Source organism: Scylla paramamosain, unplaced genomic scaffold (genome assembly GCF_035594125.1).
Source record: "Scylla paramamosain isolate STU-SP2022 unplaced genomic scaffold, ASM3559412v1 Contig55, whole genome shotgun sequence".
Taxonomy (NCBI): Eukaryota; Metazoa; Arthropoda; class Malacostraca; order Decapoda; family Portunidae; genus Scylla; species Scylla paramamosain.
The window spans coordinates 95,001-105,000 of NW_026973720.1; the positions used below are offsets into that span (position 1 = coordinate 95,001).

Below are 10,000 nucleotides of genomic sequence, written 5' to 3' on the forward strand. Positions count from 1 at the left end.
AGAGACTCATCAGCAAAGTAAAAGCTCACGGCATTGCCGGAAACACCCTGAAATGGCTGAGAGACTGGCTCTCTGACAGAAAACAGCGTGTTGTAATAAATGGGAAAGAGTCAGAGTGGCATAAGGTAAATAGCGGCGTTCCTCAAGGCTCTGTATTAGGACCAGTACTCTTCATAATGTACATAAATTATATTGATGAAGGGATAAACTGCAAAATAAGTAAATTTGCAGACGACACCAAAATAACAAGTAGAGTTACGTCTGTGTCACAATGGCAGGAACTGCAGTGCGACCTCAATAAACTAACAAGCTGGGCAGAAAAATGGCAGATGAGATTCAATATAGAAAAGTGCAAAATTCTACATATCGGAAGCAATAATGTTCAGGCGAGATATGTAATGAATAACATGCCACTGTCAAGTGCTGATAAAGAAAAAGATCTTGGTGTCGTTGTGTCAAACGACCTAAAGCCGAGTCAACACTGCACAGAAACAGTAAAGACGGCAAATAAATTAGTAGGGTTCATTGGAAGAACCTTTGAATTTAAATCAGAAAAGGTTATACTTGCCTTATATAACTCACTGGTGCGCCCTCATCTAGAATACTGTGTACAGTTCTGGTCACCATACTACAAAAAAGACATTGAAAAACTAGAAAAGATACAGCGCAGAGTCACAAAGATGATTCCAAGATTGCGCAATAAGCCGTATGAGGAACGACTGGAAGAACTAAACCTATTTAGTTTAACAAAGCGCAGGATAAGAGGAGACCTAATTGAAGTGTTCAAAATTTTCAAAGGATATAGTAACATTGATGCACATAATTATTTTACCATTGATCATTCTAACCTAACAAGAAATAATGGATTCAAGATTATACCCAAACGTTTTAAATCCCACGAGGCCAAACATTTCTTCTTTAATCGTATAGTAAATATATGGAATAAACTTCCTGCCGAAATTGTAAACAGCAATACTATTGAATCATTCAAAAATAAAATAGACAAATATTTAAAAGCAAATCCCCAACAAGCTCTCTTCTTGTCCGAATAATTACTAAATTCACTATTTAAACTCTTATTCAACAGTTTTAATATAACTTGTATTAACTTTCAGATAGGCGTATAGAGTTCACCGTAGGGTGAATAGTAGAACTTCCTTTCATCCTTTCCTATGAAAATTTCCATGTCAGTTTTTCCATACTGCATGGTACTTTTCCCAACTATTTCCATGCCAGCGCAAGCTGGAGGGAGTGGTGGGTGGGGAGGAGCCTTCTGCTATGCTGTCCTGTCTCTCTTCACTGTAGCTAGTTAGAAGTAGTTACCAAACAGCCTTGCAAGGACCAAAAGGTTTGTTGCTGTTTGGCTTTCCTTTGTATTCCTTTGTATTCCTTTGTATTCCTCCTCCTCCTCCTCCTCCTCCTCCTCCTCCTCCTCCTCCTCCTCCTCTCCCTTCTCCTGGTGCAGCTGCATGGCACTGTGACGCTGATATGAGCACGGCGGTGGTGACCTGGCACCTGTGCAGCCCCACGTGGCCTCATTAAGCAGGGTGTCACCTCAGCGCGGCTCATTCATCGCCTCCCGCTTCTCCCCCTGTGCCGCGGCGTGACATTTGAGGCTCAGCGACACTATGTACACTGCCAAATGTCGACTTCTTGTGTGAAACGTCGACTCTATTCAGGATCATTTTGCCCTCTGACTGTGACTGTTTTCAAAGGCCACAGGGATGGTTAGCGGAGTTCCCACCAGTGTTTTTCCTGTTAATAATGTAGAAATATTGTTAATTTTTCAGTAGAATGAACGAAACAATCTTAAAAAAAAATCTGTGTCACTTCAACTAGAGCCTTTTTGAAACCAGTGGAGGTGCGGCGCAGAGGCGTTGCAGAATCCGAGTCTTCGTAATGGGAGGAAAACAAAGGAAGAATAAACTGCAACTGACCTATTGTCCCTTGTGAGACTTTTTGTAATGAATTGCGCTCTCTTATTTACAGTGAGAGACACAGGAGAGTAAAGGCGAAGGTTACAGCAGGGAGGGGAAAAAAGGGGAGAAGGTGAATGATGATGTATTGATGAGGTGAAAAGAAGGAGTGTGGTGGTGGTGGTCATGGTGGTGATGGTGGTGGTGGTGGTGGTGGTGGTGGTGGTGGTGGTGGTGGTGGTGGTATCTCCCGTGTGACATCTGGCTGGAGAAAGGAATACAAAAAAAAAAAAAATCTCTGAGCTGGCGGTGGTGGTGGTGGTGTGATAGTGGTGGTGAATTTTTTCTTCATACGCATCTCTCTCTCTCTCTCTCTCTCTCTCTCTCTCTCTCTCTCTCTCTCTCTCTCTCTCTCTCTCTCTCTCTCTCTCTCTCTCTCTCTCTCTCTCTCTCTCAATCTCTCTCTCTCTCTCTCAAGCCTCATTCTCACACTCAACCACTATGAGAAACCACAGGAAAAATCGAGTGAAGGTAGAAGAGGGAGAGGACAAGAGGAGGAGGAGGAGGAGGAGGAGGAGGAGGAGGAGAGTGCATTATGGAGGAGGTTTGGTGGTGATCTGGGGACCACACTCACTTCGCTTCATCTCCTCCTCCTCCTCCTCCTCCAACCTGACCTGACCTGACCTTCGTCTTTTGCTCAAATCCCACAAAAAGAAAAAAATCCTGCGTTTAAATATTTCATGCACCGTAATGAAGTGCTGGGCTCAAATCTCTCTCTCTCTCTCTCTCTCTCTCTCTCTCTCTCTCTCTCTCTCTCTCTCTCTCTCTCTCTCTCTCTGACGAAGCCGTTTCCTGACGTTAAACGTGTTTGGAATCCTCCTCCTCCTCCTCCTCCTCCTCCTCCATACTTGCTCCTTGCTCAACTTTTCCACTGCGTCAACTGGTCTTTCCAAGTTGGTTAATTACTGATAAAAAGTTTTCCTGTGTCCTTCGTGTGGCTAGTCTTGCCGCCCTCAGCTAATCCATTCACTCACTGACTGACTGGCTGACTGACCGACTGACCGACTGGCTGGCTGACTGGCGAGTTTGTTGCTTCATGAAGTGCCTCCATCAGTAACTGTAAGGTGGCGTGGTGGTCCGTTTGTTTGTTTGTTTGTTTTGATTGGTGAATGAATGATTGTTATGGGCAAGGAAGATGTATAAAGTAATTTTTTTTTCTCTCTCTCTCTCTCTCTCTCTCTCTCTCTCTCTCTCTCTCTCTCTCTCTCTCTCTCTCTCTCTCTCTCTCTCTCTCTCTCTCTCTCAGTAGTGAATAACTGAGATGGCAGGTTGAATTATGTACTGAATAGTTGACCTGGCTGGCTGGCTGGCTGACTGACTGACTGAATGACTGACTGAATGACTGACTGACTGACTGATGGATTTGATGTCTGACTGACTGACTGACTGATGGATTTGATGTCTGACTGACTGACTGACTGACTGACTAACTAGTTAATTGACTGATTGATGGATTCGATGGCTGACTGATTGATTGAATGATTAACTAACTAACTAGCTTACGATGACAGCAGACTGACTGGTTGAATGAGTGGCTTGCTGGCTGATTGGCTGGCTGACATGAGGAGGTGACCAGCAGATTCTTAGCTCCCTGACTGTATAAACTGACTGGCTGATTTCCGAATGAATAACTGACTGACAATCAAGCAAAAAAAAAAAAAATGTGTCAGCAATTTTAGATTTTAGTCTTCTTTTTCTCTTACTTATCGGCAAGTGAATGAGTGAGTGAGTGCGTGAGTGGGCGAGTGAATGAATAAATAACTAATGGACACACTTAGCGTCTGACTGCCAATGATTGACCCTGATTGGGGGTTCGCCGGTCCAGGATGTTGCCTCACTGCTGGGAAGGTTGTCATGCGGCCCTGAACCTAGCTGGGGTGGGGGAGGGGCACGGTGGGAAGGTGAGGCAGGGAGGAAAGGACGGGAGAGAGGAGACAGTGAGGATGGTGGGAGGGGAGGGAGGAAGAGGGAAGGACAGTTAGGCGAGGTGGTGGTGGTGGTGGTGGAGGATTCAGAACTGTTATCCTTAGAGGGCGAGGAAGAGTTTTGATTAGTATATATTCTCAACACACACACACACACACACACACACACACACATACCGGAAACTAAAACGAGTGTATAGATAGTGTGTGTGTGTGTGTGTGTGTGTGTGTGTGTGTGTGTGTGTGTGTGTGTGTTCGTTCGGCTCTTCTTTATTTATTCGTTTAAAAGAAAGACTAGCAGATAGATAGATAGATAGATAGATAGATAGAGAGAGAGAGAGAGAGAGAGAGAGAGAGAGAGAGAGAGAGAGAGAGAGAGAGAGAGAGAGAGAGAGAGAGAGACTTCTTTATGTGGTGGTGTGGCTGGTGTTTCATTTTGAAGATGGTGATTGACCCGATGAGGAGGAGGAGGAGGAGGAGGAGGAGGAGGAGGAGGAGGAGGAAGAGGAGGAAGAGGAGAAGAAGTGTCTGAGGGCATCGACAATTATAGGTCTCTGAGTCTTGCTTTGGGAGGAGGAGGAAGAGGAAGAGGAAGAGGAGGTGAAGAACCAAGAAAGAGGCTGAAAAGTGAAGACTGAGCGATTGAAATTGAAAGGGAAGAGACCTAACATAGAAAAGGGAATGTAAGAGGAGTAGGAAAAGGAGGAGGAGGAGGAGGAGGAGGAGGAGGAGGAGGAGAGAGAGTGTAGGAAGAAAGAACGTGTACAAAGAGGTAGAGGAGTTGAAGACAGACAGTGACGTTCGACTTTCACTGACTTTCTTGGAGAACACAAACACCACCACCACCTACTCCTCCTCCTCCTCTTCCTCCTCCTCCTCCTCCTCATTATCATCATCTTTGCTTCTCTTTCTTCTTCTTCTCTTTGCCTGTCACGTCTCTATTTTTTCCTCCCCGTTCCCAACACAAAAGGACTCATGGTGTGCTCCTGTTTGATTCCCATTCCAGAGAGAGAGAGAGAGAGAGAGAGCGCGGAGGTGAGTAAGCATATTGATCTTGACTGTAGCAGCACCGTACAGCGCCAGGTGATCATCTTCTCTCTCCCCCTCCGACCTGCGTATACCTGTGCATTCCACGTGCTCACCGGTCCAGTATCAATCATGGCCTCTCTGAAGGTCTGGCCGCGCTGCCTTCCCCTCGCTACGCTGCCGATCACACCTTGACTACTTTGCCTCCGCTTCTTAGGCCCATGTTAAAAAAACCCTTTGCTGTATCACCACAACTATTTTCAAAGGCTATAGAGATGATTAACTGTGTTTTTAAGAGTCCTTCTCCTGTTAATAATGTAGAAATCTTGTTAATCTCGCTTGAACCATAGAAACAGTAAAAAAAAATCCGTGGAAATGCTGTGTAGAAGTGATTCAGTGTATGGGCCTACTTCCCTTCTCTTTTTATATACTGGCGATGAGCAGAAAAACAACAAAGATGTGTCCTGAAATTGAAGACTTACTCAGTGTTGGGTTAGTGATTGACGGGGATGTGTGTGGGTGGTGGTGAGTTGGTGGCGAGAGGGACTTAAGGAATGTTGACTGTGATGCGTCGTGGGTGTGCGTAGCCTTGTCATGATGAACTGTGTGTGGAGGTCAATTGAGAGAGTTGTTTTGGTATTGTTATGAGTGTTGTTGTTGTTGTTGTTGTTGTTGTTGTTGTTGTTGTTGTTGTTGTTGTTGTTGTTGTTGTTGTTATGGTTGTTGTTATTGTTTTCACCTGCTTGTTGGTGTTATTGTTATGGATAATTCTTCTTTTTGTTGTTGTTGTTGTTAGTGGTAGTAGTAGTAGTAGTAGTAGTAGTAGTAGTGGTAGTAGTGGTAGTAGTAGTAGTGGATTACAGTCTCCTTGAAAAGAACTTGTTCAAAAGAAGAGAAATTTTCCGTCTCTCTCTCTCTCTCTCTCTCTCTCTCTCTCTCTCTCTCTCTCTCTCTCTCTCTCTCTCTCTCTCTCTCTCTCTCTCTCTCTCTCTCTCTCTCTCTCTCTCTCTCTCTTATTAGTCACTTTTCTGGCCAGCCTACATGTGTGCATTGTCTGAATTATGAATATTTTCGTCTCATTTACTGTTATTATCGCATCTTTTACCTTGTTTCTCTGTGTTGCAGGTGTGTGACGGCCACTGCCTGCCTGCCTGCCTGCCTGCTGCTGCTGTTACTTTTACTGCCTGCCTCCTTGCTTCGTTAAGGTTCGTCACGTGTGCAGTAATTCCATCCTTCTTTCTCCCTGATTTAATTCTTTCATCCAGTCACGTTCTTTATTTTCGTTTCTTCATTTTTTCTTGATTTTTTTCTTTTTCCTTGTATTTTTTTTATTTTTAGTTTATTCATTCGTTATGTCCCCGTTTTCCTTGCTCACCCTTTTGTTCTTTCTTCTTTAGTTTCCTATTTTTCTTTGTTTCTTTTTTTCGTTTATTATTTAATTCATACGTTTGTTACTGTTCTAGTGTAATTAATTTATCATTTTTGTTGGCGAGGTCTTTCATTCGTTCCCTCCTTCCTTTCCTGCTTCCCTGTGTTTATTTTTTTTCTTTTATTATTTCATTTATGCATTTCTTACTATTTTGTGTAATTAATTCATTTTAGTTCATGAGGTCCTCCCTCCCTCCCTCGCTCCATCCCTCCCTCCCTCCCTCCCCGCATCGTACATTATTCCGCTCCGCAACACGTCAGATAAATATTATATTACAATCTTTTCTGTTAACACCTTTGTGCGTTACTAAAAATAAACACACACACACACACACACACACACACACACACACACACACACACACACACACACACACACACACATACACACACACACACACACACACACACACACACACACACACATTGGCGATATCGCTCCATTAAAGGCTGTATGAATTGAAGCGCCGCCACCACCACCACCACCACCACCACCACCACCACCAGCATACAATCACCACTCCTCCACAAAACAATGCTTAGTAACGTTAGATTATACAGTGTTTCTCTCTCCTGGTTTTTTTTTTTTTGTGTAGTCGGCTTCGTTGTAATACTGTAATTACTGATGTGTGGAACAAACAGTTTTATGTAGTGGTTCACTTCGTCTTTGTCTTTAGCGATGGTGTTGCGTGCTTTCTGTAATACCTTGCCAGTCCAGTTTGTGTAGGGTAGAGTTCTGCATCAACTAGCTTATGAGTAAATTTGCTGGGTGGTATTCATTACTGAGTTGTGTTTAAATCTCTCTCTCTCTCTCTCTCTCTCTCTCTCTCTCTCTCTCTCTCCTACGTTTCCTCGCTTTCTGTTCCAGTCTCTCCTCTCCTCTTATCGTGCCCCTCCTCCTCCTCCTCCTCCTCCTCCTCCTCCTCCTCTTTCATTCCTCAGTCTTTCGCAGCCCATTGCCCTTTTTCTTTGATCCTTCATCACTCTCCCTTCCCTCTTTTCGTCTTTTGTTCTTCCTTTTATTTCCTCTCCTCGCTCTTCTCGACTTTTTGTTGTTTCCCTATCTACGTAGTCTGCCTGTATCCATTTTCTCTCTCTCTCTCTCTCTCTCTCTCTCTCTCTCTCTCTCTCTCTCTCTCTCTCTCTCTCTCTCTCTCTCTCTCTCTCTCCTCCCCATCTGTTGCTCTTCTCCATGCATTTTTTTTTCCTCTAGTTTTATTTTGTCTTTTTCTGCCTTTACCCCCATCCTCTCTCTCTCTCTCTCTCTCTCTCTCTCTCTCTCTCTCTCTCTCTCTCTCTCTCTCTCTCTCTCTCTCTCTCTCTCTCTCTCTCTCTCTCTCTCTCTCTGCCGGCTAAATATAAAGAGACGCCGAAAGAGTACTAAGTTGGTTGTGTGTGTGTGTGTGTGTGTAATGAGGACCCAAGAACACACACACACACACACACACACACACACACACACACATGGAAAAAAAAAGAGAGCAGTAGAACTTGAGACCATCCCGTGAACTGTTAACCCGCTTGTCTGGGGCAGAGAGAGAGAGAGAGAGAGAGAGAGAGAGAGAGAGAGAGAGAGAGAGAGAGAGAGAGAGAGAGAGAGAGAGAGAGAGAGAGAGAATTCTTTTTTACCATATATAGGTCAGAGATCTTTAGCATGTTTTCCTTCCTTTTGAGATGGAACTGATGGTGAAAAATATGATAGAAGTAGAAGTAGTAGTAGTAGTAGAAGTTGTAGTAGTAGTAGTAGTAGTAACAGTAAAAGCAATAACACTAGCAACAATAATAATAATAATAATAGTAATAATAATAATGATAATAATAATGATAATAATAATAATAATAATGATAATAATAATAATAATAATAATGATAATAATAATAATAATAATAATAATAATAGCAATAATGAAAGATGAGCACACACAACAATATTCTTTTACATAAGTGCTCTAAAACATGTGCAAATTAAAGTATAAAACTACACATTAAAATTTATAATACGAGTAATTGTAACTTAAGAGATGTTGCTAGAGAGAGAGAGAGAGAGAGAGAGAGAGAGAGAGAGAGAGAGAGAGAGAGAGAGAGAGAGAGAGAGAGAGAGAGAGAGTTACGAGACTAGCTCACGAGTTATGATTGCATAGAAGTTGCATGTACATTGACACAATCTGGCAGGCCTCATTCTGTTCTCCTCGCTGGGGGTTCTGAGGGCAGTGAGAGGGGAAAGGAGAGGGGGGAGGGGGAGTTGTGGTAATGATAGGTATATTATAGTGGTGAATGTCTCAATTAAGGGAGTGTTTTATCTGGTGAAGCTCTTCCGACACACACACACACACACACACACACACACACACACACACACACACACACACAGATCTTCCTGGTCGCGTCTGTCTGTGTGCCTCCCTCGTTTGTCTCCATAATCACCAATTCGCCTGTGTGCCTGTGTCTGTCTGTCTGTCTGTCTGTTTGGATCTCTTGTGGCTTAGCGCAAACTCTTCTGACTGGTGTTCTGTTTTGTTTCTTTTATTTACTTATTTGTGTGCGTTTTCTTCGTTTAGTGACTTAATTGGTATAGCACCACTGTCTTGTTATTTATTTTATTTATTTTTTTCTGGATTCATTTTAATTATGTGTAGTGTTTCATTTATTATTTTTTCCATTTTTTTGTTGACTTCTTGATGCATTTTATAAGATTTTATGTTGTTTTCTGTGACAATTAATATTTTTCATTCCGTCGAAGCTCGGCAGTGACTTTTCTTGTTTAATTGTTTATTGATTGGACTTTAAACTTTTCGTGACCTGCCTTGTCTTGTCTCTTGTCTTTTTTTTTCAGAGTTCATCTTTATTTTTTTCTCGGATTTTACCGTAATTAAGAGAGATGGAAGAGAATGATGTCTGCTTTAATGCTTTTATTAATGAGTTGTTTGTTTATTTGTATCGATATCCATTCATAAAAGCAATGGATCTGACTTTATTCACTCATCACCTTTATATATTATTTATTTTTTCTCTGATCTTTATATTTTTTATACTGACTAATTATTGATCTGCATACTTTTAAAAGCATTACATCTTTTTTTTTGCGACTTCATTAATTGTCTGTTTTGTTTTAGTTCAGTTCTGATATACAGTATACATTTTTCTTTTTCATTTCAATTAAAAACATCGGTTGAAAAAAAAATGTTTTGTTTTCATTTTGATTTCCGAGTGCGGGGAAATATTTTATTAAAGTTTTTGGTCTATTTGTCTCTGTACGTGAGTGCCAGGCAGTGTTGTGTACGTGAGTGTTAGGCAGTGTTGTGTACGTGAGTATTAGGCAGTGTTGTGTACGTGAGTGTTAGGCAGTGTTGTGTACGTGAGTGTTAGGCAGTGTTGTGTACGTGAGTGCCAGGCAGTGTTGTGTACGTGAGTGTTAGGCAGTGTTGTGTACGTGAGTGCCAGGCAGTGTTGTGTACGTGAGTGCCAGGCAGTGTTGTGTACGTGAGTGTTAGGCAGTGTTGTGTACGTGAGTGCCAGGCAGTGTTGTGTACGTGAGTGCCAGGCAGTGTTGGGTACGTAAGTGCCAGGCAGTGTTGGGTACGTGAGTGTTAGGCAGTGTTGTGTACGTGAGTGTTAGGCAGTGTTGTGTACGTGAGTGTTAGGCAG

At 42.6% G+C, this 10,000-nt stretch overlaps 1 protein-coding gene across 3 annotated transcripts in view; it reads left to right on the forward strand.

Moving 5' to 3' along the window:
- LOC135098314 (uncharacterized) overlaps nt 1–10,000 on the forward strand; it is a 136,378-nt gene that overhangs the window by 58,868 nt on the left and 67,510 nt on the right. For all 3 annotated transcript variants that reach the window (XR_010266813.1, XM_064000612.1, XM_064000611.1), the window contains exon 2: nt 6,053–6,132. The gene's annotated coding sequence lies outside the window, so the exon portion shown is untranslated. The remainder of the gene's footprint in view (nt 1–6,052; nt 6,133–10,000) is intronic.